At 37.3% G+C, this 27,094-nt stretch overlaps 1 protein-coding gene across 1 annotated transcript in view; it reads left to right on the plus strand.

Moving 5' to 3' along the window:
• Window positions 1-27,094, plus strand: part of GPC6 (glypican 6) — a 522,514-nt gene that overhangs the window by 428,096 nt on the left and 67,324 nt on the right. The window lies entirely within an intron of this gene.

Below are 27,094 nucleotides of genomic sequence, written 5' to 3' on the forward strand. Positions count from 1 at the left end.
GTAAGCAATACAGAGCTTCATGTACTTCTGTTTCTTATTTCTTTCTGGACTTTGTGCCGTGAAATGGACAGCCATGTTAAGATTAAAATGTAGTATTCTATTAGCAACCATTGAAATTAATTAGACTGCCAAGTTCTATTTTCTAGGTATTTGGCTGAAATACCTTTTGCAAAATAGATGTTCTTTTTTCTCTCTAAGGACACTCTTGGTAGTTTCAGTGGCATACAGATGCACTGGTAACTGCACAAGAGATTCATACTGTGGATCAGCCCTTCAACAAATCCATACCATACTAGTGCAAACAGATGGCTCAGATCTTTGGTCATCCAGACTGGGAACCAGTAATAAGGCACCACGACCACATCTTTGATTTCTTTTACGTGAAAACCGGAGAGGGGCTAAATGCAACTCTGAGGTTTATCCTGGTATACAGGTATGGGATGCAACCCCAAAATTACAGAAGCAAGATATAGAACCTGAGAAAGATTTTGATTTCAGGCCAGGTTTACATTGCAATCACAAGAATTAGAGATTTCTGTGTGTTTTTAAATGGTATGTATGTCTCTGGAAAGGAGACAGGAAGCACAGGTATATACCTCAGTGAGGGAGCACTACACAATAAGTTGTGAAATGCTTTGGCTGAGCAGAACCTATGCAACGAAAGGCCATCCGTAGACATGACTACTCCAACGGGTGAGGGCCAGCTGGAGTGCTTGCCAATCTGGGAGCTGCATGCCTGTGTTAACATGGCACTATATGGCATATCCTGTCCTCGTTTTGTCCATCAGACCTGTGAGGGTATCTTAGATCTCCCTCTAAGCAAAACTACATGACTTTCATTTTCATGGGCACCAGGAATGAAAGACTTTTTACTTTTTCCTACTATTATATAAATTAAACAGGATTTTTTTTTTTGCTTATTTGTCAATGTCTTTATACACATGTAAAGACCACACCATGACTGTCAGTATAAATTTAAACACATCAGACAGGATCTAGGCTGAGAAGTAAGACACTAAACAAAGGGTTATAAATCTCACATTATGAAATTCATATGTTCATTTCACAGATCTTGTTCTTTGTTATTTTAGTTCATAATTTTTTTCTTTATCTAAAGAATTTGGTTTTATTTTTAATATTACTTTTTTTTTTTGGTACAGAAGTAAAATGCTCAAAAAACACATCTGATTTACAGCTAGTGGGAGAAAGATTAGTTTTTTTATTCATTCAATGTGTTGTCTTCAAAGCCTCAAGAAGGTCAAAAAGACTACCTTTACAAGTTAAAGCAATTACATAAAAGGAAAACTTGATTAATAATTTGTTGGTCCAAGTTATCTCAAGTGTTCCTGTAGAAAAGCAAGCTCTGTAACAATCAGGAAAGAATCTGAAATCATTTTTTAAGGTGATCATATTTCATCTGCCATTTAACATGACATCTGCAAAGAAAATATGAAAGAGGAGATATCCCAGGTAACCAAGCACACTGATGTTGGAATGGGAATTATTTCCTCAAAGAAAACATACCTTTACTTTATACAAAGGTTTGGTTTATCCAGTCTATGACATTTATTGGACATTTAACTTTCAATTATCCAGATACTATTAAAATCAAATTTGTTGCCTTCTGTTCTCCTATAATTAGCACTAGTGCCCTCTGAATGTAACAGTTATATTTGGTCAAATATGAAGTAGCTAATCACTGAGATAAGTAACTTCAATGTGAACGGAGTGGGTAGACTAAGACTTTCAAAATGTGTGTTTTACTTGGCAATTTAAGAGACAGGGAAACAAGATTTAAAAAAAAAAAAACACAATTTTTTAAAGTAGTACAGTAAATTCTCTGCTTCACTTTTGCCATTAAAAAAAAAAAGAATATTTCAAAAAGCTTTTAAGCCCACATCTGGAAAGAAATATAAGAAAGTATTATTATTTTAATATGTATGAGTCTATAGAGTTTGTCCTTTCACCTAAAATGTTTGTTGGAGTTTTTAAAAAAACATAGAAAAAAATACTGTGTAAGGAAATTATAGTAGCAATACATTTTACATGTATTAGATGCAATGCATTTTTTAATCTTACTTTTTGATTTGTTTTTATTATGAACTTTCCATTAAAAGAAACAAAGGACAGCTTAAAAGACATTTAGTAATTAAAAAGCTGTACTCAGTGTCATCATTTATCTTTGGTTTTTGCTTATCTTGCTCTTATAAAATGCATACTGTTATGTTATTTAACATTTGTAGTGAAAGGATTTTTAAGTGACTAGTGATAATTAAAGTGCAAGATAAACAAAATATATTATTTCATTATTTTAGCTAGTAGTTTTTAATGTCGTAAAACATGCAGGGGCTGCAGGATAAAGAACATTCTGGTAAACTTTTTTTTTTTGCAGTATATTTTACAAGTTATCTTATATTGTCTGGCATACAACCCAAGATCACAAAATAAATAAAAATAGGCCTGTATGATTGTGATCTATGGGTAAGAATCCTTTTGCTTTTATTACACACGTACATTATCTGGAAATGAAACACTGGCTTTCTTGAGAACAACAGGAATTTATCTATTTGTTTCAATAGAGGCAGATTTAATTCTGAGAGTATATCTGCAGTTGCAGCTGCTTTGTTTGTGAGGTAAATGTACGCAAGTTGGAGCACTCACCCTTGAAAATTGTTTTTCTCTTACTGCTTTACTACTCGTCACAGTCAAAAGTGACTCCCACTGAATCTCTCATTAGAATTGTTTTCCTTATTTTCAAACCCTAGCAAATCCTATTCAAGCTATCTAAACTGCTCACTAGATTCATACCCAATATTAAAAATCTCTTTTCATACAGTCTGCCCAGAACTGTTTCTCCTTTTCCTCTCCAGCCATTCAGAACAGCCCTTTGCTTCACCTCCTTTCTGCCTTTTTCCAATATTAGTTCAAAACTTGTCACTTCTCCTATGTTCTCGGTGTTCTCCCATTATGCTACTTATCATTTTGACACTATAAGAAATCCTTTTTGCCAAAAAAAGTCACGATTTATTACTATAAATTCACCATTGCTTTTTCAAGTAAAGTTGGCCTATCCTTTTCATAAAGTACTGGTTCTAACAAAGAGTACTTGCTAGCTTCTTTTCATTAAAAAGAACTTTTAAAAATGTTTTTCAAAGTGAAAGAGTCAAAACCCTTCACATGCAAATGTTTCAGTAGAAAAACATGATTGCATGCTTATAAAAATTACTATTTTTGCTTATGGGTGAATACACAGAGAGGAAGTAGAGTCAAGCGGTTCAAATAAGTCTGTGCTGAAGAGCTTCAAACAGCATCATTTTAAAGACAGAAAAATATCTCCAGAGCAGGCAGATTCCTTTGATTGGATAGACCAGCTTTTTTTCAAATTATTCTCTTTTTTACAGAGAACTGACTACTCCATTCATCCTTCAAAAACCTCTTTCATAAGTCAATGTTTAGTTTAGACCTCAATTTAAATTAAAACAGGAACCAGGAGAATTTCTCCCTATTCATTTCTTTGCATTCCAACTAAAATAAAATAAGTTTCCAACCGGGGCGTACATGCGCACAAACATGTGACTAATTCCCATCACATCATCCAATATATATCTGCATTTACAATCTCCGTTCTGGAACTCAGTGTTGGGAGTTTCTAAATATGTTGTCATTGGCACTAAGATTAACAGCAGGACTTTTTCCAGCAATGGTACCTAAGAGAGCTTGTAAAGCATTTTTTAATGACACAAAAATCCATATTTTGCAGAAAAATTACCCTGACTTTAGAAGTTTTATACACTTCTAGGTTGTAAAAGTCTGAGGAACACTAGTGCAATGCATTCAAATAATCAGCATGAAGTGAATCAGATTCAAAACACTGTAAACACTACTTTTTTATCTCTTAAAAACAAATTTAAAGCTCTTGCAGGTTACTTTTTCATCAGAGAGACTTTGTTTTAATTATAAAATAACATATGAACATAATAACATATAGCCACCTATTTTAAAGGTTGGAATTTTACATTAGAAAAATGCCTAAGACTGCAAAACTTAACTTGCAGCCAAATTAGAGTGTGGTATCAGCTGTTTGACAGGTATATGGTCAGTACTGTTGTAAATTAACAGCACATCTGAATCAAAATCTGAAATAGACACCATATATATTTTCAAAATCTGAACTGAGTTGATACGTATTGAACAAACAGAGAGTATTGGCAATGTACACTTTGCCAGCTCAAGATACCTCAGAAAACAAACAGATAACATTAGTTCCCTCATTTTAAGAAGAGTTACATTTTTCCCCACTAAAAGAGAAAACCAACTTAAGTATGAAAAGCCCACAAGAGTTAAAAAACTTTTTTCACCCAAAAGTTTAAAAGGATGAAAAGGAGTTTATTCAGCTCTTAATGCTATACTCAACATAGTTCATTTGGAAAGGCTATTTTCATTCGTCTCTGTGCTGAAATAAGGGTATGGTAGAAGTTATTTCCGTAAAATAACAGTGATCATTCTTTCCCTGAATCAGCACTTGCTGATGGACTTCTGCAGGGTCAGTTGATAGAAAATTCAAATTTAAGTAACATTTGAGTAGACCGTGAAATAAGTAGTGACTTCATTTATTACAGTGATTATTTTTGTTATGTGCCCTAATTTCAGAGGCCCTTGTCTCACATCAAATTTTCAAATTTCTCCAGTTTTTTAGTGGAACGTCCAGTTGGCATTGCACAGAGAAAAGAGAAACTGCATTACCCTCAGGGTAACTCCTCAGGTTAGAACCAACAAAGAGATACACTTACTGTTTATAAAGAAAAGAAACAGGTCTTTGATCATTTATTACCTTAGAGCATTTTTTATTGAAATGCCAGGAGCTTAAAAGTTGGCTTGCAAGCCCCCATCATTCTTTGACAGAAGTAGGATCAACACAGATCTGCACTCCTAAGATTCCCCAACTTGAAAGACCTTTCAATACGCAGAATGAAAGGTCACCATCTCTTGATGAACAGACTGAGGAAGAGAAAGTTAATGTCTCTTTCAACCAATATTTATGCTCTTTAATCATGTATAAACACCATTTGGCTGGTTAACTATGGTTATCATCCTAGAACAATAATTATGATTTAGGCTGTGTGTAGGTAACTCACTTCAATAGGTGGAGGTAAATCCTACAGCTTTAAGTGCCCACTTTGATGTTAATAAAATTATTTTATGAGCATAAGTTAGGGAATAATATGATCCATTCTGTTTCATCTTCTGCCTTTTTAGTGGATAGCAACTTTACCAGACCATCTGTTTTCCATAAAATATTTATGTGTACATATAAAAAAGAAAGAGACCTAGAGAGAGAGAGAGAGAGAGAAGTAGGACACTACAGAAATAGGAGAGTATCTGAGGGCAGCTTTAAAAATGCAACATATGTAAAACTTTTTGGATGAAACATAAGTGTAAATCAAAAGTAATATCTGAAACCCTATGAAAACGGGTTTATTTTCTGATCATCAATAAATGCTAAAGGGAGTTTTAGTTCATGAGTTTTTAATTTGGAAAGAAGAATCTCCCTAGTGATATAGATCTGTTGTACACATAAAAAAAGAGTTAGGAGGCAAATCAACATATTAATATTTTTTGGAAAACTATCAATCTACATGTGTGCTCAAAATAATTAGTTGGTTAAAGAGAGTTAAACAGCAGAGCTGCCAGCACTCAGTCAGTAAGGAAGCTGAGCTGCATCTCATCACAAGTTGCACCCAAACTTTTAAGTATTGATTTAGCTCCTGGCATAAACAATTATATTTCTTATCTAGACAGTGAAGAATGTGGCTCCAAAAATCTCTCAGAAGAAATCTTGCCAGACTGGTTATAGAGTCTGGACTAGGCAGGCAGGGATATCCTTCCACAGGCCTCTGCTGACACGTCTCCCCACTGACTGAAAAACAAAATCTGTGTAGAGAATATATGTTCTGCATCAGCCAGAAATGTAGATCAATAGGGGGAGATTTTCAAAGCAAACCAGTTGGTGCAGAGGACCTGATTATCTGCAGTATACACATTTCAGGGCTCTGCCCTGATCCTGAGCACCAGTGTCCAGTGATGCTGGGAATACAATGGATATGATCCTGATGTACATCTTCCCTTGCAGCTTCCATTCAAAAGGATCCAGTTTGTGTGTCCTGAGTCCACACTGCAAAGTGAACCAAAGCACATTAAGTGAGGACAGGAAAGGAATGTGCTTAGAAAGAGTAGAATAAATGCACCCACTGCAGCTAAACTGTTTCACTGGACAGCTAAACTTTCTGTGCAAACTGGATACCTAACTCAAGATGGCATTTCATGTATGTGTTCAAAGCTAAAATTGTTGAGGTTGAATATTCAAATACTAAAAAGAGCTAAAGAGATTGGGTTTCTCCATATTTATTATTTTTCCCAGAATATAATCTTGTGTCATTTTGTAGCATTTTTCATATACCTTTATTTCATTGTCTAAGGAAAAGAATATCAAAATTGCATGTAGTAGGTATGATCAAACAAAATTACCTTCAGTCAGCAATGGAACAATTTCCATGGCCATTTTACAGCAACTAAAATGAATAAAAAATCTTGCTGTTGTACACATGCACATTCTAGAGCTTTGTTCTTGAGTACCTTGGATAAAGCCCTTACAGCTCTGACTATCTCTCTCCTCTATATTTCACTGTGGAGTAAATTTAAGACTCTTCAAAAGGCTTCTAAGTGGTTTTATATACTTTTTATAGAAATTATCTCCACAATTTGTGGTACATCCATTTTGAAAGGAAACATCCCTGTACTATACTCCCTTACAATCCCTCCATTTCTTCTAGTCAAAGCCTCTGCTTCTCATATCCTCCTTCAAAACCAATCATTCTAATAACATGTCTGAGAAGGGCCGATTTTACTCTTTTAAAGATAATCATATGTGATGTTTGTCCTCTTGTTGCAGACAACACCAAAAAAAGACAGATTTTGTATCTTTCAAAGGATTTCAGGAAGCAGCTGAATCTATAGCAGAAAAGCGAGGTGATACATGGCAAATTAGTTTGCAAAGTTTTTTACTTCTTTATTCTTACCTAGCCTATTTTAACTAACAGATAATAGAAGAAGAGAAAAAGGAAACAAAGAGAGTTAAGCCTGAAATTATTAGAAACCCAGAGGCTGCAGCTCTTCCACAGAAGCAACTGTTTCTTCTGAATTAAAAAAAAAGGAAAACATATCATCTTTTGAAGAGGGAACTAACCTGATGAAAGAAGGAGAGCACATGTTATTTTCAAACTGGGTTTTCACTTGACAATTTGCATAACAGATTAGCCTATGAATAAAGATGTCATTCAACAGGAAAAATCAAGAAGGCAGCTGACTTACTGCCTGCCACTGCCTTGCTGAGCAGCCCATTCTCACAGTACTCTCACTGCACTTCTGCCTAGCTAGCTTAGCTCAAAGAGGCATAGCACTGGTTTATTTGTACAGTCAAGCATGACTGCTAAATGATGACCACTAAAATAAAAGGTAAATAGCTCCATGCAGTCGTTGATATCAGTTATTTTTTAATACACACACTGATTTAGTCCAGTGTCAAGTTTCTCAAGTTTCCAGTTTCTCACTTACTTCAATTCAATGCCTAAATTTAAGCAGAATAAATCAAAGCAGAGCAGAAAACCAGAGATGAGACAGGAAGGAGGAAGAGATATAAGAGGTTTGGACTCAGCAGAGGTGTGCAGGGAGGCACCGTGTGTCAGCTATCAGTCTCAAATGGTGACTTGAGGAGGCTCCCCCGACTTCTCCGTGCTGGGTGGTGGGTGATTGCTGTAGCAATGCTGAGCTCTGAGTTACAGCCTCACATAAGGAAGGGTTGCTCTGGTGTTGTGGGAAGGTGGGCTTGAGCTGCTGGGGCTTGGTCATGAGCCGAGCATGAGGAACAGCCAGAGATTCCAGTGCACCTGCTGAGGAAGGGCTGGGGTCTCACTGCACGTAGCCCTCAGGAGAGTCACGGTACTGCTTGCAGCCCTGATGCCTGTGGGAAGACCACTGAGGGAGAGGAGAGCATGAAGAAATATCCAACATTATGCACAGCATATCCCACTGCCAGCCAGAAGCCACTTGCTTTCCAGGTCACCGGGCAGCAATAGTCAGAGGTAGCTAATGCCCAGGGCTCCTGCCTTTTGGATGCCCCTCTGCAACTGAGCTCCTAGGGTGTTGCATCAAAGAGAAACATCCAGAAGCAGCTTGTACTGGCCTGAGATATTAATTCTCATTTCACTACTAAAGAAACCTACTTACTCTGTACCTACACCATCATAGCATTGCAAGAAAATTGGTATTTGTATAATACTAGTGACTTCAAAGTGAAAATAGAAAAAAATCACCTATAACTGATGTTTGACATTTGTGTTGGTGACACAGTTCTCCTTTTCACTTCATAGAATCATAGAATTGTTTAGGTTGAAAAATATCCTTAAGATCCTCAAGTTCAACTCTTCCTTCCCATTGCACATGGATCACAACTACAGGTCCTGCTTGCATTGTCTTTACCTGCAGTTGGAAAAGTGTTGCAGAGTAAACATTTAATTCATTTTGATCAAAGTCTGCACCTTGTATCTTCAAAACGAAAGTACTTATTGAGATGCAGTGTTCAGTAATCAGTAGGGATAATACACAAGCAATCTATCAGTGCTTGAAGCTGTTCTCTCTGAGCCTTTTCACAGCCCTAAATTGCTTATCATAGGCAGAATTGATGCATTACATTTTGTCTAGAACTTTTCTAAAAAATAATGGAGTCATTTCTGGAATTATTCCAGCATACCAGACCTATAACTAGTTCTGAATCAAGGTCGTATTATATAATTAGGGTTTGGATATTTCGCTATCGCATAGAACAACCACTGCATTCCCTCTGCAGTCTTGGTTGGAGACAAATACACACCAGTCTGCAAAGGTTCTGCATGCACTGATACGCACCAGAGATCATTGCTCAACTCACCTCTTACATTACAGTATTTTTTTTCATTGAAAACCCACTGAAGGGGAAAAAATGCAGAACTCTATATTTTGTAAACCTCTGTGAGCAGAAGAAGTTAGGTGAGGACTTATGGCTTAATTTTTATATGCATTTCAACATGGTCTTTCGAAAGCTATGCATAGGGCAGCAGACCACTGTTCAGCTCCCAACTGGACCATTGTTCAGCTTCCAACTGGATTGAGTAACAAAAGTGCTGACAAAAACGGCTTCATGGCAAATATTAGTTTGTCAAAAAAAAAAATTAACAGATGTTCCAAATACAGGAAGCGTGGCACATAAGGAAAGGCTGAGAGACATGGGTTTGTTCAACCTTGAGAAAAGAAGGCTTAGGGGAGACCTTGTCACCATGCTGCAGTATTTAGGAGGAGGATATGAAGAGAGACTCCCTTTTTATAAGAAGTTGCATGGAAAGGACAAGGAATAACGAGTACAATCTTTTCCTGGGGAGATTCTAATTGAACACAAGAGGACAATTTTTCACAATGAGAACAATCAGACATGGGAATAATATCCCCAGGGAAGTGGTTGATTTCCCAATATTGGACACTTTTAAGATTTGCCTGGACAAGATGATGAGCCATCTGGTCTAGACTGTGCTAATGTCAAGAAAGGTGAGACCAGATGATCCGTGAGGAACCTTCCAACCTCATATCCTACGATTCTATGATGTCATCTCCATTTTAAAGTTTTGCCAGTTTGAATGTAGATCATTCTGTGGGGCTCTGCTTTATGGGTGCAGGACTGGGTTCATACACACATATGTATATGCACAGATACACATGCTCCTTTGCCAGCGTGCACACAAACGTCACATGGATAATTTGGTTCAGTCCTGGCATGCAAGACTACTCACATGGAGATCTCCATGCTACTGAAACTCCTACTCTGATTCAGGACCAGATACCTCATGTTCTCCCAGCCCTAAGCAGGTGGTTGATAAGATATTATGGCTGCTCCATTATAAGGCAGGGAATGTTCTGCCACTTGACTGATTTCCCACTGCCCCATCCTGTAATGTGTGGAACTAGAGCAGATAATTGCTCCATTTTGCAAATTATGAAGCTGAAAACATTAAATAATTTATCTTGTTATTTTCTGTAGTGTTTCCCCTTTCTGTGTGTAGTAATTGTAAATCATAATAATGTACAAGCCAAAAGCGCATTTGCAAAATTCTTAAATTATCCAGGGATGAAAACCCAGCTGTCTGCTCAGTTTCTTTGCTGGACTCATGTGCCGGTCAGTTTTAAGCAGTATAAATAATCAGGTCCTGCAAATGCACAGAATATGCCAATAGTATTTCAGGTGTATAAATCTGTCTTGTCCTGTCCTTCATCTATTATAAATTTAGCAAAAGACTGGAATAATAAATTCATTAGATTTTCTTCCTTAAATAGATCTGAGGCAAACTGTGAATAGCAACAAAAAGACACCAAGTGGCTTTTTAGGCCTGTATTTTTACGGAGGTGGAATTTTCTGCAAAAATTCATAAATGTACTGTAGTTTTTGAGTTTATTTGCCATAGCTTGGTGCTAGCAACTAGCAAACAGATAGTGGTGTTTGCATCTAGATATGCATCTGTGTGTCTAGCACTTTCAGTTATAAAATTTGTATCCGTACTGGTAAAGGTACATGTGTGTGCACACGTGTATGTGTGCATGGTTGTGCACACATAAAGCACAGCCCTACCAAATGAAGAAAATAGGTCTCACCAAAGTCATTATAAAGAAGGAATTGTTTCATCAGCCTTCATTGTGCATTTTAAGTGACAGTTGAATCAGAGCAGATTTTGCAATTATAATTCTTTGATCATTTACTTTAAAATAAATTATGACAACCGAAGGAATGATCTCATGACGTGCCCTTAATAGTACATTAGGGACAGCATGAAACATGAAATAAGAAAAGCATTAAAAGAAAGGTGTTAAGTTTTTTAAAATTGTTACAAGACAGATGGATCATTACTTGAGGAAAGCCCTCTCTTGTGTTTCTGTGCTGTGGGTTTCATCAGCTCTTGGTTGAGAGGTGCCTTACTTAACAGCTGCAAGACATTTATCCCCATAACACAGCCCTACTCCATGTTCTTGTTCCTAGCCTGGTGTATGCCGTCTGCTGTATTTTCCAGTAGAGCCCTAGCTCCTCTGCTGACGTTACTAAAAACTCTCTTCTGGGAGTCAAACCTGATGTGAGACACTTTGAGTGGCCCTCCCTGTCTCAGAGGGACTTTTCTCCTGGTTTGACTGAAATAGAGAAATATTTGCCATCCACATGCCTTGTAGTGCACTGCAGAGAAGGCTTTTATAGAAAACTTAAGGGGTGGAAGACACTTGTCTTCTGATAATTTGTTATTAAAACAAACACTTTTACCCAGTGACTCAGTACCCTTGGACATGTGGTCTCTTATACTTCGCTATCTGGAATAAAAGATGTGTCTATTTATTCTCTTGCTTCAAACTCCATTAAACTCTTGTTAAATAAAATGTCTTTCTGGAGACTGCATCCAATTTGCGCATGATATCTGGGGGAAAATGGGATGTGAAGGAAATTACTGTTAATTTTGAAACAAAATTAAATGCACTGTAAAACTTCCAGCAATATCTGGGAATTTTTTCAATCTGTGACCCAAGAGATAAAAATGCAATAGCCATCAGAGGCTTTTTTCTTTCCTCTAAAGTATGCTTACTGCAGGAAACCAGTATGAGCAGACAAGATGGTGTATACTTCAGTCTGGGCTGTCATTAGCTTAATTCCCATACCATCAAGCAGTGGTTTGGGTAAGATGGAATTGGAGATACCTGTACAACACTGTTCACTTTTGAGAGAAAGGAAAGAAATGCAAAGCACTTGAAAGCCCGTGGGTTTTTTTTTGTTAATGACATATCTAAGAGTTCAGAGCAAATGTGAGCAAGTGATTTATGTAAACCAGCTAGCTAAGTGTGAAACAGTGAAGCTGAATGTGAACCAGGGGTATTTTGTCTGATTGTCAAGAATATGCACAACACAGTGCAATCTCTATGGTAACCAAATCGTAACACTACTAATCAAAGACTATGCCCTAATGGTAAAGGGATAAACAATTGCATAATGGCAGTATTTATCTAAGAAATTAGATTCTTTCAAGCAACATGAAACTCTACAAAGCAATCACATATCAGAAACCCTTAGATGTATCATAAGTGACAATAAAGATAAAAGTCTACCTTTAACTGAACCAAAAAAAAAAGTTCAGAATAAATATGTCTTTAATGGCCTCTGTCCCCATGAATAATTGTTTTGTTCTTCACTGTGAAAAGGATTGAGATTGCCCTGTTCTTCCCCTCTATTGTAGATTTTTCTTTCCTAATCATCCAGAAGAATCCATCAATCTGCTATCACAACCTGCTCACCATTTTCTCAAGCATGCAAAGGTAGGGAGATGGAATGAACACAAGCTAGTACATAACTCTTTATGCATTTCCCAATCAGCAGTTATTGTTATACTTTCCTGCTTTTCCACAAAATAAAAAGGACTAAAACAAGAATGATTTATGAACACCTTTTTGTCCCAGAAACAATTCATTTTTATACCCAGCATTCACTGAAAGGCATATATGACATGCCTTGACATATCAAGATGTCATTTTACTGTTGAGATTTTCTTTTTAGTTTGTTTTGTGGAGGCCTTTGGAACTTCCTAAGCACTTTCAAAGCACTTTCATTGGTTATTGTAGAATAACAGAGGTCTAAGAAGTATAGCAGATGCACAGAAGGAACCCAACTGAGAAGCAGGTACAGGGTAGAATTCTGTTCTTAGAGCTGTTTTCATGGTTCTCTGGTGCCATTCTATCAATTCTTTGCTGTGGCCCATCTTTTGCTGCTGACTCTCAATACTGTAATACTGCTTTGGCTGCAGTTTCCAGCACCATGGCAGTCCTCTATTTCAACTTCAGCAAAGTAGCCTCTCTCCAGTATGCTGTTCCTACTATATCCCTCTGAAATACTTTTCCATGCAGCATGCACATCCCTTTCCAGAGCTGCTCTTGATGCTACAGAGGAAGTCTGGTACTCATTCTTCCTGGTCAGAGCCTTCTGACCCAACAGTGTGCCTCTGAGTGCATCCATTGTCTAGGCCTGCAGTCACCTCTTCCTGCAAACCCTTGGCGTGGTGGGAAGCACTTAAAAACCTGAAGCAGATGGCAACACTAGTCTGAGTACCTGTAAAAGCCACACTAACAAAAGATGCCTTTGTAAGGCAAGCTCCTTCGCATTCCCAACATCTTTTTGTCTGCTCTGCAGTAGATTACACCCTGCTGAAAATTAATCTGCTTGAAAATGGGATTCTGTTTCCAACCACCTCCGTCCTTCCCTGCATCTGTCCATATATATTTCCTGAGCACCAGCTGGCATGGAGCAGGACAAAATTTTGTCCTGAGTGGTATGGGGGAGATTAAGTCCCTTTTTCAGTTGGCTTTAACAGGTTTTTTGACTGCATCCTGATCTGGGCAGGCACAGTTGGCCAGTCTTCTGACACTGCTTTCTCATTTAGAATTTCTCGGAAGTTATCTCCTCCATGCATAACATCCAAGTCCTCTTTTCCACTACTCCATGTAGATATCCAGACTGCGTATTGCATCCAGGATAGCAGAAGGACAGGAGAAAGTGCCTGGGGAGGCACATGAACACTGTTGTGTCTCTTGTTGTTCCTTCAGGCAGCTATCCAGAAGCATGCAATCATGTCATGACCGCAGTCATTATTCACTACATTTCAAAGAACAGCTTTTATAAATAGAGGTGGATTTTCAGTTCTACTGAACCATTTACACTAAAGGAAACCACAAGTATGAGTTATGGACAATCTGACATGCATTTTTTTTGGTACCTGGCCACTTAGTTCGCAACAAATATATTTTCAGTCCTTGATTAGATATTTTAGACTTTCCATAGGAATGAAGGAAGGAAAAGTTTTGTAGTAAGAGGCATAGTAGAGGTATGGAAATATTTCATATTCTTTCCTTGCAAGACTCTCTTTCACTTTAAATTGGTGAGATTCCTTCTAATCAAACAAAAGAGAAACGTAAGAACTGTCTTTTCACATAGTGTCTTTTTTAGCTAAGTGACTGATGTTTTACTAAAATTTTTATGTATTGTATTTCTGTCAAGAAATTTTGGGCTAAACAAATTCATCTGAAACACAGACACAATAATTTGTTTGTGAATGGAAACTCCTCTACAAATATTTGTGTAAACTAACACCAAATACACCATTATTTGCAGAAGAAAATAAACAAATAAAAAAGTTAAGCAATGAAGTTAGAGCAAGGGGTAAGTTGAATTTATTCGCTGTTATATTTCCATATAGAGAGAAATGTTTGAAATAATCAAAATAAATATTTCTGCACCATAGTTTGAGTAAACATCACCAAAAGACCAGACTTGTTCTAGTTCCATTTGTGCAACTCATCTTTGAGAGAGCAGGTTGTCTAACTCACTTCTCTAAAAAAAAAACTATCATAGAATCATAGAACGAGTTGCATTGGAAGCAACCTTAATGATCTTCTAGTTCCAATGTCCCGGCCATGGGCAGGGACACCTTCCACTAAACCAGGTTGCTCAGGGCCCCATCCAACCTGGCCTTGAACACTTCCGTGGCTGGGGCATCCACAACTTCTCTGGACAACCTGTTCTAGTGTCTCACCACCCTTATTTCCTCTTAGGAAAAATTTCTTCCTAATATCTAATCTAAACCTACCCTCTTTCAGTTTAAAGCCATGACCGCTTGCCCTATCATCACATACTCTTGTGAAAATTTTCTCTCCAGCTTTCTTGCAGTCCCTCTTAGGTACTGGAAGGCTGCTCTAAGGTCTCCCTGGAGCCTTCTCTTCTCCAGGCTGAACAAACCCAACTTCACTGCCCTTCTCTGGACCCACTCCAACAGGTCCGTGTCTTTCTTATATTGGGAGCCCCAGACCTGGATGCAGTACTCCAGGCTGGGCTTCACAAGAGTAGAGACCCCACTTGAAGATGGGATATACGGATGATATCAATCTGCTTTGGGTGAAAGGAGATGCAATGAAATCAGTGTTAGTATCCCGGAGGTATAGCTGAATTACATCAACAGAATTAGCAGAATTTCATCAACATTTGTTATTCTAGTAGAGGACCTGGATTAAGCGGATGTGCAGAAAGACTAGGAATTGCATGAAAATTGGTGTCAAGCACAGGTCTGTGACAGAGGAGGAGCTCAGGTGGGTAAGGAGGGTGAGACAGAGCTGTGGAGCATCTTGAATGCAGAGGCACAAACCTGTTGCTTTAGAGGGGCAGCTGCTTAAGAGGGGATCCAGTGTGAATAAATTCACAGCAAACTTAATCCCTAGACAAACTGGGTGGATGGGATTTGCCCCCAGAGGCCTCCAGAGCTGACTACATCTCCACATTTAATGTTCAGGGAATCAGGGGGGACTGTTCAACTAAATGCTTAGAATTGTAAGAACAGGCTAAAACTCAAAGTTACAGAGAATTGATCCCAAATCATCCCCATACCTCCCTAGATTTCCTAGTCTGTTTTTATGACATTCAGCAGTCTTATGGGGAAATAGAGTTAATTCATATTCATAAATCCCCCTTGGATGAAGCTGGAGCTATTAGATGGTTTTCTTTTTAATCTGGAAAATGTTCATTTTAGGTAATCAAAAATTTTGAGGGAGAATTAACACAATGGTTCCCTGGCCACTGGCCTGGTAGCCTCACAAATGTGCAGCCCAGCCAGACAGCAATCTTACTGTGGAAAATGTTCCATTTTTTAATTTTTCACCCTCAATTAAAGGCATTTTTCCTGCTATGAAAGTTTTAGTGGGAACAGATCTTTTATTTTCTGCAAAACCTATCTCTGTGTTATTATTAATATTTATGATGATTACAGCATATCAGGCAAGTGACCTTGTGTGATGAACATTAACTTTTTATATTACTTTGATGTTCTCTAGACTGGACAAAAATTTTTACTTTTGATCTACCAATCATTTAAAAGATCAGGACACAGATAATTTAGAAGAATTAAGGAGCTCAAGTGCAGGATTTTTACAATGTTGCCCCTATCCTATTGATTAGTTCTGTTTCATCCCCATAATATAGTTAGTGCAGCTAGACAAGCGTAGAGAAATTGCTCTTTCCTTTCAAGAGGAATGTCAAAACAATAAATAAATTAGTCATACCAACACCATTGATTTGTGACAACCTTGATGTATTTAATCACTTGGGATTCAAACATTTATCTGTAGGGGAAATATCATACCATTTTTGTTTCCTGTATTGAGATTCACTGGGAGAAAATGCTGTTAGGCATCTCAAAATTCTCTGCACAGTGGCAGGATTTAAATGCAATGAGATATCCGCAGTACATTTCTATATTAATCAATAAAATGAAAGGCAAAAATCAATTTTGTCTGTGCAACTGTGTGTGACACCTCCTTAAGAGCTGTTCCATTGGGATGGATTCAGGCCAGCAAAGATGGTCATAGGTTGATTGTTTATTCATGGCAAGGAAAGACATAAAGCCATCTTACTGACAAAGTATCAGGAAAGATGTTACTCATAGGATGTCTATTCAAAAACCTGGCATTTATACCAGGGGGATTTCAGACCTTAATAGCAATTGTGGCTTCCCTCACAAAAGAGGGGCAAAGATTTTCTTTGATTCAGAGGAAATAAAGGCTGAGTTTACCGAAGGAACTGATGATCATCCAGATATTCTCTGAAAAGATGGCAACACTAAGAAATTTGCCATATGGTCTTGGAATTAGCAAAGTATCTTTATTGTAACATTACGAAATTAATAAAATGTGATCCTCTAGTTTCATATTCTACACCTACTTCCCTGTACTGGAATAAGCGATTATCCTTAACACAACCCCATGTCACTCACAGTTTGGCTTCTAATTCAAGCTTTTAGAATGTTAGATTTTGACCTGTGTCATATTTTAAAGCTTACATTTATCACTTCTTCTTCAATGCATTATCCAAGATGTTATTTCACTGTAGATTTATTCATAAATATAAACATATTTTCTTTGGTGCTCTTTTCCTTCTCTAGTTATTCTGAATATTCAGAGTGAGGTTTTCTAATGATTGTTAAACCAATCCTGTGGTAATATGAACTGAAAAGCTTGGTTTGAGTGACAATGGTCATCTCAAGAACACTTCATTGCCTAAAAGATGTTAGGACTTATTTCATTTTTTCTTATATTCATGACTCGATTCCATTTTATTGCTCAGTCATTCAGTATCATGAAGCCCTTCTCAGATTTTCTAGGATAATCTTTATCTTTACTCTCCTCAACAGTAACACCAGTGTGCTTTTTCATGTTACTGTTTACACCCAGTCCCAGATTGTTTACGAGCAGGTAGCAACAGGAAAGTCTTAGGCGGAGGGTCCTGTGGAATTTGTTAAAAATGTCTTTAGAACAAAACTTGTCCCAATCTAAGCTTTCCACAACGAACTCAGACTGCAAGCTTGACTTTAGATAGGTGAAATTAATTGAAGCCCAACCACAGAATCACAGAAAAAGTCTGCATTAGGAAGGGACTGCGGAGACCTTCCTGCAATCGAAGCCCCTAGATTAGGTTTTTCAGGACTCTGCAGAGCCAAGTGTGAATATTTTCAGTAAGAGAGATTCCATCACATCCTTGGCTGACCTATTCCAGGGTTTAATTTTTGAAGTGGTGATTTTTTTCTTATACGCAAAAAGAAACCTGTGCCCATTTTGTCTTCTTCTGCCACTCTGTGGGAAGATAGCTTAACCATCTTCTCTGGACCTACCCTTTAGGCACTGAAGACTGATGAGATCTCCCCTAAGCCTGACTTTTGTAAGCTGAACAAATCCGGTTCATTCAGCCTTTATTTGTCAAGTTTTCCAACATTATCATCCAGATGGGCATCCACTGGATTCTTTTAACCCAAAGAATGGCTAAAAATTCATTGGTAATCTTATTGCAGCACTGAAGATGCATTACATCCAGCAATAGAGAGAGACTGAAAGAGAAAAAATTATTCAAGGAACAAAAAAAAATAGAATGAGGACCAATGTCCTTCTGTAAGGTGGTAAACTGAGAATAAGAATGTGTTAGGTTTAAACTGGGTTTTTACAGAAGAAGACATTAAAGTCATAGATACCACCAGACTTACTCATAGAAAGATTACGAAAGAAACTTTTTACAAGGGCATGTAGTGACATGACTAGGGGAAATGGCTTCAAACTGAAAGAGGTTTAGATTAGACATTAGGAAGAAATTCTTTACTGTGAGAGTTGTGAAGCACTGGAACAGGTTGCCCAAAGAAGTGGTGGATGCCTATCACTGGAAATATTCAAGGCCAGGTTGGATGGGGCTTGAGCAACTCAGTCAAGTGAAAGGTGTCCCTGTGCATGGCAGGGGACTTGGATCTAGATGATCTTTAAGGTCCCTTCCAACCCAAGCCATTCTATAAGATTCTACTATATGATTCTATGCTATGCATTGATTAGATGCTGATGAAGGGTGAAGTTCTTGAAATATTCTTGAAATAACCCAAAACTTTTTGAAACTAACTTCTTATAAAAATAAAATATGTGTCACTTTTCAAGAAGAGATAACAGACAGCTCATTAATTATGTTTTCAAAAATGTACCATAAATTCTGTCAAGATTGGAAAAAGCTCTACTGTACAAAATTTAGAAACATAAGTAGGGAAGGAAAAAAAAACAGTGTAGAAAATATATTCACTGTAAATTCTGAATAAGAGACACTTGAAAAATATGTCAGGACTGACATGGGAAATATGAATTATAAATCAGTTGTGATGAAGGGGATAGGGAAATCAGATGCATCGAGGGAATTGAGGTAGTTTTCTGAGTCAGACATATGGGCCAAAAAGGACCTCTGCAAAACAACACTAATGAGATCCATCTCTAAAAGTTTAATTAGTTCTAGACACCACAATACCAGAGAACTCTTTTAAAGGAAATAAAGAAACCAGGAAAAGACCTGAAGAAGACACAGAGTAAGAAAAATTGCATGGAAAGTATGACCGAGCACAAACTAAAGGACATGATAAATGTCTACATATATCTGAGGAATGTAAAAACCAAGAAAAGAATATAAATGTTCAAGATTATATGAAGTAGCTTATTAGAGACAGTTGAGTCAAATTAAGCAGCAGAAAAAATACACTGCATAACTGGACAAATATTCTGATAATGATGTACAGCAGACAATGAAATAGTTTTCTTAAAAAATGTGGGAAGAATGTAATAAAGCTATTTTAAAATTTGTCTGCATAGATCTCTAGGGAATTTATACCATGGGTAGTAACTCTGCATGGGCAGCAGAATGGCTGAAAAGATCTTTGAGGTTCTAATGTCTGGACTGTACCAAGATAATGCAAGCTATATACCCAGGAGATTTTTACTGAGGAAAGGATGCATTAAACAGGAAATTTCAGGCTATGATTTGTTGTCTTCAACCATTTGACCCTATCTCATCAAGAAAGAGTCAAAAAGATAGACTTTTTTCAGTGTTCCAAACTCCACCTATCTTAAAAGAATTGTGAACACTAGTCTATGTTAATATAAATTTAATTTATAGCAGGTAGCGCACAGGCATGCATCAATGGGGGTTCTTTTATTTACTAACATTTTCTGTGACATCTCTTGGCATATGGAAACATCAACAAGATAAAGATTTTATAAATGTATTTCATTTTATTAATGGATGCATGTCAAACATTCAGACAGAATCCTCAACATTTAGCAATAACATTTGCTAAAAGTCCAGTTCGGAAGAACGGCTTGCATCCAGCTACTATAGCATAGTGGAAAAATAAGAATAGTAGACAGGGATTGCCATTGTGCCTAGTCCTTGCTATTTTATTTTTTTCGTCTACATGAGCAAAAATAAAACATAATCTAATAACAGTGTACTAAACGCTGTAGAATTGATCAAAGTTATAGAAAGACAAAGAAGAAAAGTCATTTTTATATAGCCATTTTTTTCAAACATGGAAGAAAAATTTATGTTATGTGAAATGCTCAAAAAAACTCTAACGAAATTACAGTTCACCCAACAAAATTCATTTTGTTTCTGTCAGATGCAAAAAGGTGACAACTGCATGTCAATAATGTTTTCATACATATATTGTACATGATATTAAACTAATTTCTTGAGTTACTCTATGTGAGAGACAGATAAAAACCTAGCAGGAGTAATGAAAAATTCTCCATAAGTATAGAACTGCTTATGGAAAACTTTAGTTTATTAATACTGTTGACAATTATTTTTTCCCTTTTTTTATGGGAAGAGAAAGTGATACTATCATGAATGAACATGGCTACATAGCTGATCAGAAATATCAAACCTCACATTTTAATTGCTAAATCTGCAAATTCTTATAACTGAAATTAAACATAGATAACAAAAAACTAGATCTGATTATCTGTATGCATTTTTAAAGTTTGCCTTTTTAATTAGTTGGTAATTAACCTAGAAGGGACGATTCTGCATTCCAGTCCCTCCTGAAAGAACTTTTGACCTACTCATTACATAATTCTTCAGATATCAGTCCTACAAACATGAGCCAGAAAACTGGACTCACACCTTCTTAATTATGTGTCTTAAATACTAAGACAGAGACCAGTCTTTCTGTCCAGGTGAGTAGCTAAGGATTCCATAGAAACAGCTTTGAAAGGAGAACTATTGGGCACTTAAGAATAGCAGAGGTAGTTAGGGTGTTTTTCCAGCAGGTAAAAAGAAATTGAAGTAAAACAAAATTGAAATGGAGTCTTCCACGTCTTGGTTGTACTGTGTAAAGGTAGGCACCTTCAAGAGTGCATCCTTCTCCACTACTTCTTTGAAGAACTCCTTGCTCCAGGAAGATCTACAGAAATTGTAAGCTCAGAAGGATAGATCCCTATCGGACTGCAGCTGTGGGAGTTCATTAGGGAAATGCATGCAGACCCATTTATTCACATACCCACCTCTTAAACCAACTCCCCTGAACCATAGCCTGGACATCATGACCATCTAGACTCTGTACCCAGACCTAAACCTTTCACCAAGTGTCAGCCCTTTCCCGCAGCTGGTCTCCTACTTGCCAGATCATCCATCAGCTTGAAGTTTGCTAGCAGGACATATGCTCTCTTCCCTCAGTTTTCCCAAGCTTCTTCCTCACCTCACCTTAATCCATCTCTTTCTTTGCCCTTCTTTTCCCCCGTGTAAACAATCCCAGGTACCTTTTCCCCGTTGCTTCTTGTTTTGTTCAGCTACATATGCTGATACTTTTTACCTCCAGAAAAGTTTCACCTCAAATACAGCAGTTTCTCATGTTTTTCTCAAGCAGGGACTAGTCATTTCCCTGCACACCTTCACAGAGAAGCTTAACTGGATATTGATAACTGAATATCCAAAAAAGGAATATTGAGATCGCCTTTGCACAGGTGCAAACATGAGTTTTAAGAAAAGTACCTTCTCCCACATTTAAAAAAAATAAAGTATAATGTAGAAAATTATGTTAATATGCCAAAGCATATGTAGAGCTTAATGACAGTCAGAGAGGAAATCTGTCAATTTAGCCTCATCAGAAAAGAACCATACACTGTTCTCATATGAATAATAATTTGAAAAAGGAACAATGGACCCTAAGAAAAACAGCAGTTTTGGCACTACTGCCAAGCCTTACTCTGATTTCCTTACTCTCATCTCCTTTAAATGTGAGGTAGAGTTTTACTTCCCTCTTCTTGAATTTTCTTAGTAAATCAGAATCTAGCAGTAAAAGTTTTGGCAGAGTATTACAGGAATGTATTTCCCCTGTTATTATATTTGTAAAAAGTCAATACGTACCCAATATTTCACTTTTCAATTTTTAGTTTTTAATTTGTTTCATTAGTTTACCATCTAACGCTTCAAAGATTTTATGACCACTATATATGCTATATTTAGTGTCATGATGGAAAACTCACTGAGTTTTGCCTATGTGACCTGCTAAACACAATCCAAACTTCTGCCTTCCCTTGCCCTTGGTCAGAAGGTTGGGAAGCTACCAAATGATCCCTGCCTTGCAGCCCATCATATCAATAGTTATATCCTTTTCCAAAACAGTCATTGCCACTCTCAAGGTCATAGTCAACTGCAACAAGTTGCTCAGGCTGTTTACAACTGATTAGTCTGCAATGCATGGACTTGTCCATAGACAATCCTTTGAAGCTTCCCAAATTTATCCTAACATTCTTTCACCAGCAAGTATGTGAACAAGCACTTCACAATTCTTCTTAAGTAAATGTAAGACCACATATAGGAGACTAGAAAAATATAGAAAACTCCTAATCAGAAATTTAAGATAAGATCTTCATCCTTTTTTTTTTTCCAAAACAAAATATACCTTAAAATTTTGTGAAGGGCATGCAATTTTGTATTTTACCATTCTTTGTCTCCCTGACAAAACAACATTTATAGAGGCTTCATCCACAGATCTTTTTCTGGACGACCCTGAGGAAAGCTCAGCCACTGCTAGAACCTCACAGATAATTTTGAAGTAGAAGAGCAACTGTGTGCATGAAAGTAAAAACTGATGTCACAGCCAAACTAACAGAGACCCAAAAAATGCGTTTCCTTATCAGCCTCCTGAGTCTTCCCTATCAGATCCTCCTTGCACTTTCTTGATGATAGAAGGGTGACAAGAAAAAGGAGGCAATGATTGTTCTTACAAGAACTTTGTATTTCAGTCTAATTTTGGGGTTTTTTTCACTTATCGGGTATCTCATAAATCAGTATTCTTTCCACAGGATCTCTTTCTTATATATTGCTAAAAATTAAATAATGTCCTTCTAAAAGCCAAATACCTATGGTATTTCTTGATGCGGACAAGGGAATGCAAAACAGTTAAAGAGAGATGCTGTGCTCAACCAGGAGAAACATTCTGGGGTCCCTGGGACTACAACCTTGGACTCCAGTAGACATGGGTGTTTTACTGCATCAGGAAGGTCCCCACTCCTGTTTTGAGCAACATGCATCTAGGAGAGGTCAAGAGCAGTGGCACTGATGGTGAATCTGGTGTGCCATATGCTCTGTACTTTCTCAGGACCATTTTGCAAGTCTGTGTCCTCAAGTGAGCAATTAGTCACGTTTATTGTTTCCAAGTCCCTAAAAAACCCAAAATGCAAGAATTACTTACCTAAACAGAGATCCTGATCCACTCACCCTAGCTGGCAACTAGATGCCAGCTTTTTGCCAAGTGCTATATATATATGGAGGGGGAAGAGATGTCCTGATAAAGCAGATTCTGAAAATGCAAAAGAGGTAAAAATAAAAAACATGTAATTAAACAATACAGTCTAAGTATATTAACAAGATAAAAAAACCCAGGTAGTCAATTAATCAGTTTTTGGATTTTTATGGCACAAACAATAACTAAACTCCTCATATCTTCTATTTGACCTGATTGAGAAATTCTTAAATACACACAGAGTCACACAGAACTAAGGTCGGCTTTCTTCCAGTTCAAGGGTCTGTTCTTGTAAATTAATATTTCAAGGCTGAGGCATATAGATTTTCTTAACTTCATTTGAAATCTTTCCAGCTTCTCATGTAATAATATTCACAACATTTTCATGAGACAAAAAAAAGACTTGGGACAAGAGTGTTGTCTTTGTTGATACATGATTATAGATTTGAAGAGCTACTGTCTGGTAAGGACCATTACAACATTTTGACTGTTCTGTCATAAATCTCAGATCATTACATTTCATCTGATTTTCACTATATTCAACCTAACAACTTCCATTTCACTCAATTGCACAGAATAGTTAGTGTGTATATATTGTATGTGTTCATATAGAACAGTACAGGTGAATAATAAGGTTTAGCACTGGATTGAGGGTTAGGTTTGGCAAACAAGAGGATTCAATCTAATAAGCTGAGGAAATATTTTCCAAGGGAGCAATTCACCTTAAACATTGTGGGGTGTTTCTTTCTAAAAATCAATGTTAAGGATGAAATATTCAGTCTTAATTTAAATCTGAGGGCTAACTCAAAAAATTAGTAGACTGAATCTAGTTAAATACAGTAGTGATTATGTTCCCAAGGGACCTGCACAGTTACAATAATAAGACTATATTAAGTTCTTCCAGGCTTCTCTTAGTCTACAGCTGTCAGGTATCATCTGGATGTGTTTGACTTAATATTATGAACAACATGATGGTTAGAGAAAAGGTAGAAGAAAGAGCTCAGTCAGACAGAGACAAAGAAAATCATTTTGGCATTCATAGAAGTGGCACTTGCTCATCGTCTTTTGCTCAACTGAGCTTGTAGTACTCCTACCAGAAGGAAACAGGAGTAACCCAGCAGCCCGGTCACTGCTAAATCAGCCATGGCCCCACACAGCTGCTGAAACTGATGATAAAATGAGTCCTCAAACAACATTAGTTTTCCATTTGTGCACGAACTCATCTGAACCGTGCAATTGCCCAAGACTTCTAGTCTGAGCTGATCCCTAAAACGAGCCTTAACTGGAAGCACAACTTGTGTCAGCCTCAGAAATAGTTTCAGGAAGAACCAGTTTTACTTCAGCCCTTCAAGCATCTCTTGTCGCAGCATTTAATCCATTTCTCACACTCTTCCTCTTCAAATATGTCCCTCTATAGGCCTTTAGTTTAGCATTAGTCCTGTCCCACAAAATGAAAATACAAACTGCTGATATAAAGATGTACCTGTCATCAGTAAAGATGTGAATATTTCAAATCATATTCTCCCTTAACCCATGGTTCCTTAGTCATATCCTTATAGATACAACTAAGTAAGAGATCACAAGGATCTAATGACAAGTGTTACTGTTGGCTCACACCCTTATTGCTTCAGGCTAGCTTCTCCACAGATTTGGGTTGAGAATAGTTACCCGGAGTGGTTCAGACTCATTCCAAATCAGAGAAGGAGACAAGCAGTTAATGAATATGGACAAGCAGGGATTTACTTGCTCTCTTCTCTTCTTTTCTCTTCTTTTCTTCATTTTCTCTTCTTTTCTCTTCTTTTCTTCATTTTCTCTTCTTTTCTTCTTTTCCTTTCTTTTCCTTTCTATATAGCAATAGCATAGATCTATAGCCCATGCGATTGAAATATAATACTGGACTCTAACCTTAATTTGAGCCCAAGTTCTTGAACTCACCATCAGACCTATACCATACTATATCAAAGAAAGAAGCCCAACATAACAAAATCGCACCTTTAACATCCAGGAATTACCCACGTCCCTCAGCCTCTGCCCAGTTCCAGTACAAAGAGATATATATCTATATATAGATATATATAGATATATATAGATATATATATATAGACATATATATATATTTGTAAAGACTAGGCTTAAAGTTCAGAAAATAAAAGCTGATGAACCAAAGGATATCTTTCTAAAGAAACAAGCTCTCTAAGCCAGGAAGAGATTTTTAGTTTGCATCTCCTAGAGCTATTAGTTTTGAAGCTGAAGGCACTTGGCTTGAGGAAAGGCTGTTTCTGCAATCAAAGCTGTCGTTCTTGTGCAGTTAAGGATGATGCACTTTTCTGCCACATGTCTGAGATTTCACTTCAAGATTTAATTCAGAACTAGTGTCCCATGCCATCAAAAGAAACAGCAAGTAGATTCAAGCCACTACCCATTCTCATGAGAGGTCTGCAGCAACTACCTATTTACTGAATGCTGTTTCAACACAGTCCCTGATCCAAAACATGTACTAGAGCTTAGCACTAGACTTGTCCAACCTACTAGTTTCCAAACTAAAGTGGACTTGTACAAAGAGGCACCTGTCCTTAACTTAAGCTGTAGTCTACAAAAAAACCCAAACCAAACCAAAAGAAAAAAACCCAACCACCTCCTCGTCACTGTTTTATTCATTTACCCTAATCTTTATTCTAATCCTGAATTTAACGATCAAAATCCAGCCATCGAGACCCGTGCCCTAGCAATGGCTAGTACTGATTGTGGCATCTAGGATTTAGACACATTGCTCACTAAGTGCTAAAGCATAAATGTTTTATACAGGTCACTCAGTGTGTAAGGAAGAAAATCCTTTATAGCAGTCCACACTTAGATATTATCTTTGCATGTGGAAAAATGGCTTATTGCAGGAATCTGTAAGTATATGTGTGTGCATGCATATATGTATGTGTGTCTCTGTGCGTATGAAAACTGTTTCCTCTATCAGAGGTAGTTCCTCTTTTCACCATTTCCCACTGGAAAGAATTTTAAAACAATGTGCAGGCAAAACATCATCTCTGTTTGAAACCAATTTCCTATCATCTCACCACTTCTCACCTTTAGGAACAAGTGCTATATGCCCCACACCAAATAACTGGCACTACACTCTTTTCAACCTAGAAGTACTGTGAAATATTAGATGTAAATTTGCAAAAGTGCTTAGGTACTACATGCCAAGTAATTCTAGTTTCAGTGGGATTTTTAGGCATGCATTGACAGCACATAACATATTGTTGCCCTCAGATCAGGCTATGCACGGGAGTGTGTATCTCAACTGCTTGGCTGAGACACCAGCCACCTCTTCCTCTACCTCCGTGCACATGTGCTTCTGTGGGGAGGGAGAAGATGGCCACACAGGTTGGAATGAAGTTCTGTGACTTTCAGCCAAGCGTGGAGCTAATAAACACTGCTATTGGGGCTACAGGGTGCTCCAAGCTTTCTCCACAAAGAAAGATTTTTGTTATCATGTTAAAGTTACAAGTGGCATCTGTTTAAAGCTAATTAGATGCTGAAAACTTTTAAATTATTTTGGAGAGGGGCTCTAATATAAATTAAGCAAACTTTTTTTTAATTCAAAACATATAAAGAATATGTTTCTCCATGCAGCTTACAACCATGTTTTGAAAATGTAGCAAGGCAAACATGGTTTATACCTATATACTATGGCAGAAATCCAATATTCATCTGCTGTTCATATTGCAAGAAAATGAGATCATTAAGGTCAGAAAGAACAGCTGCTTTAATTATAACACCCTGATATATCATATCAAAGTTTTCATCATCTCACACAAACTCTAAGAACATACACCAAAAGGATTCATTTCTAT

Source organism: Manacus vitellinus, unplaced genomic scaffold, assembly GCF_001715985.3.
Source record: "Manacus vitellinus isolate BGI_N305 unplaced genomic scaffold, ASM171598v3 scaffold_2_pilon, whole genome shotgun sequence".
NCBI classification, from domain to species: Eukaryota; Metazoa; Chordata; class Aves; order Passeriformes; family Pipridae; genus Manacus; species Manacus vitellinus.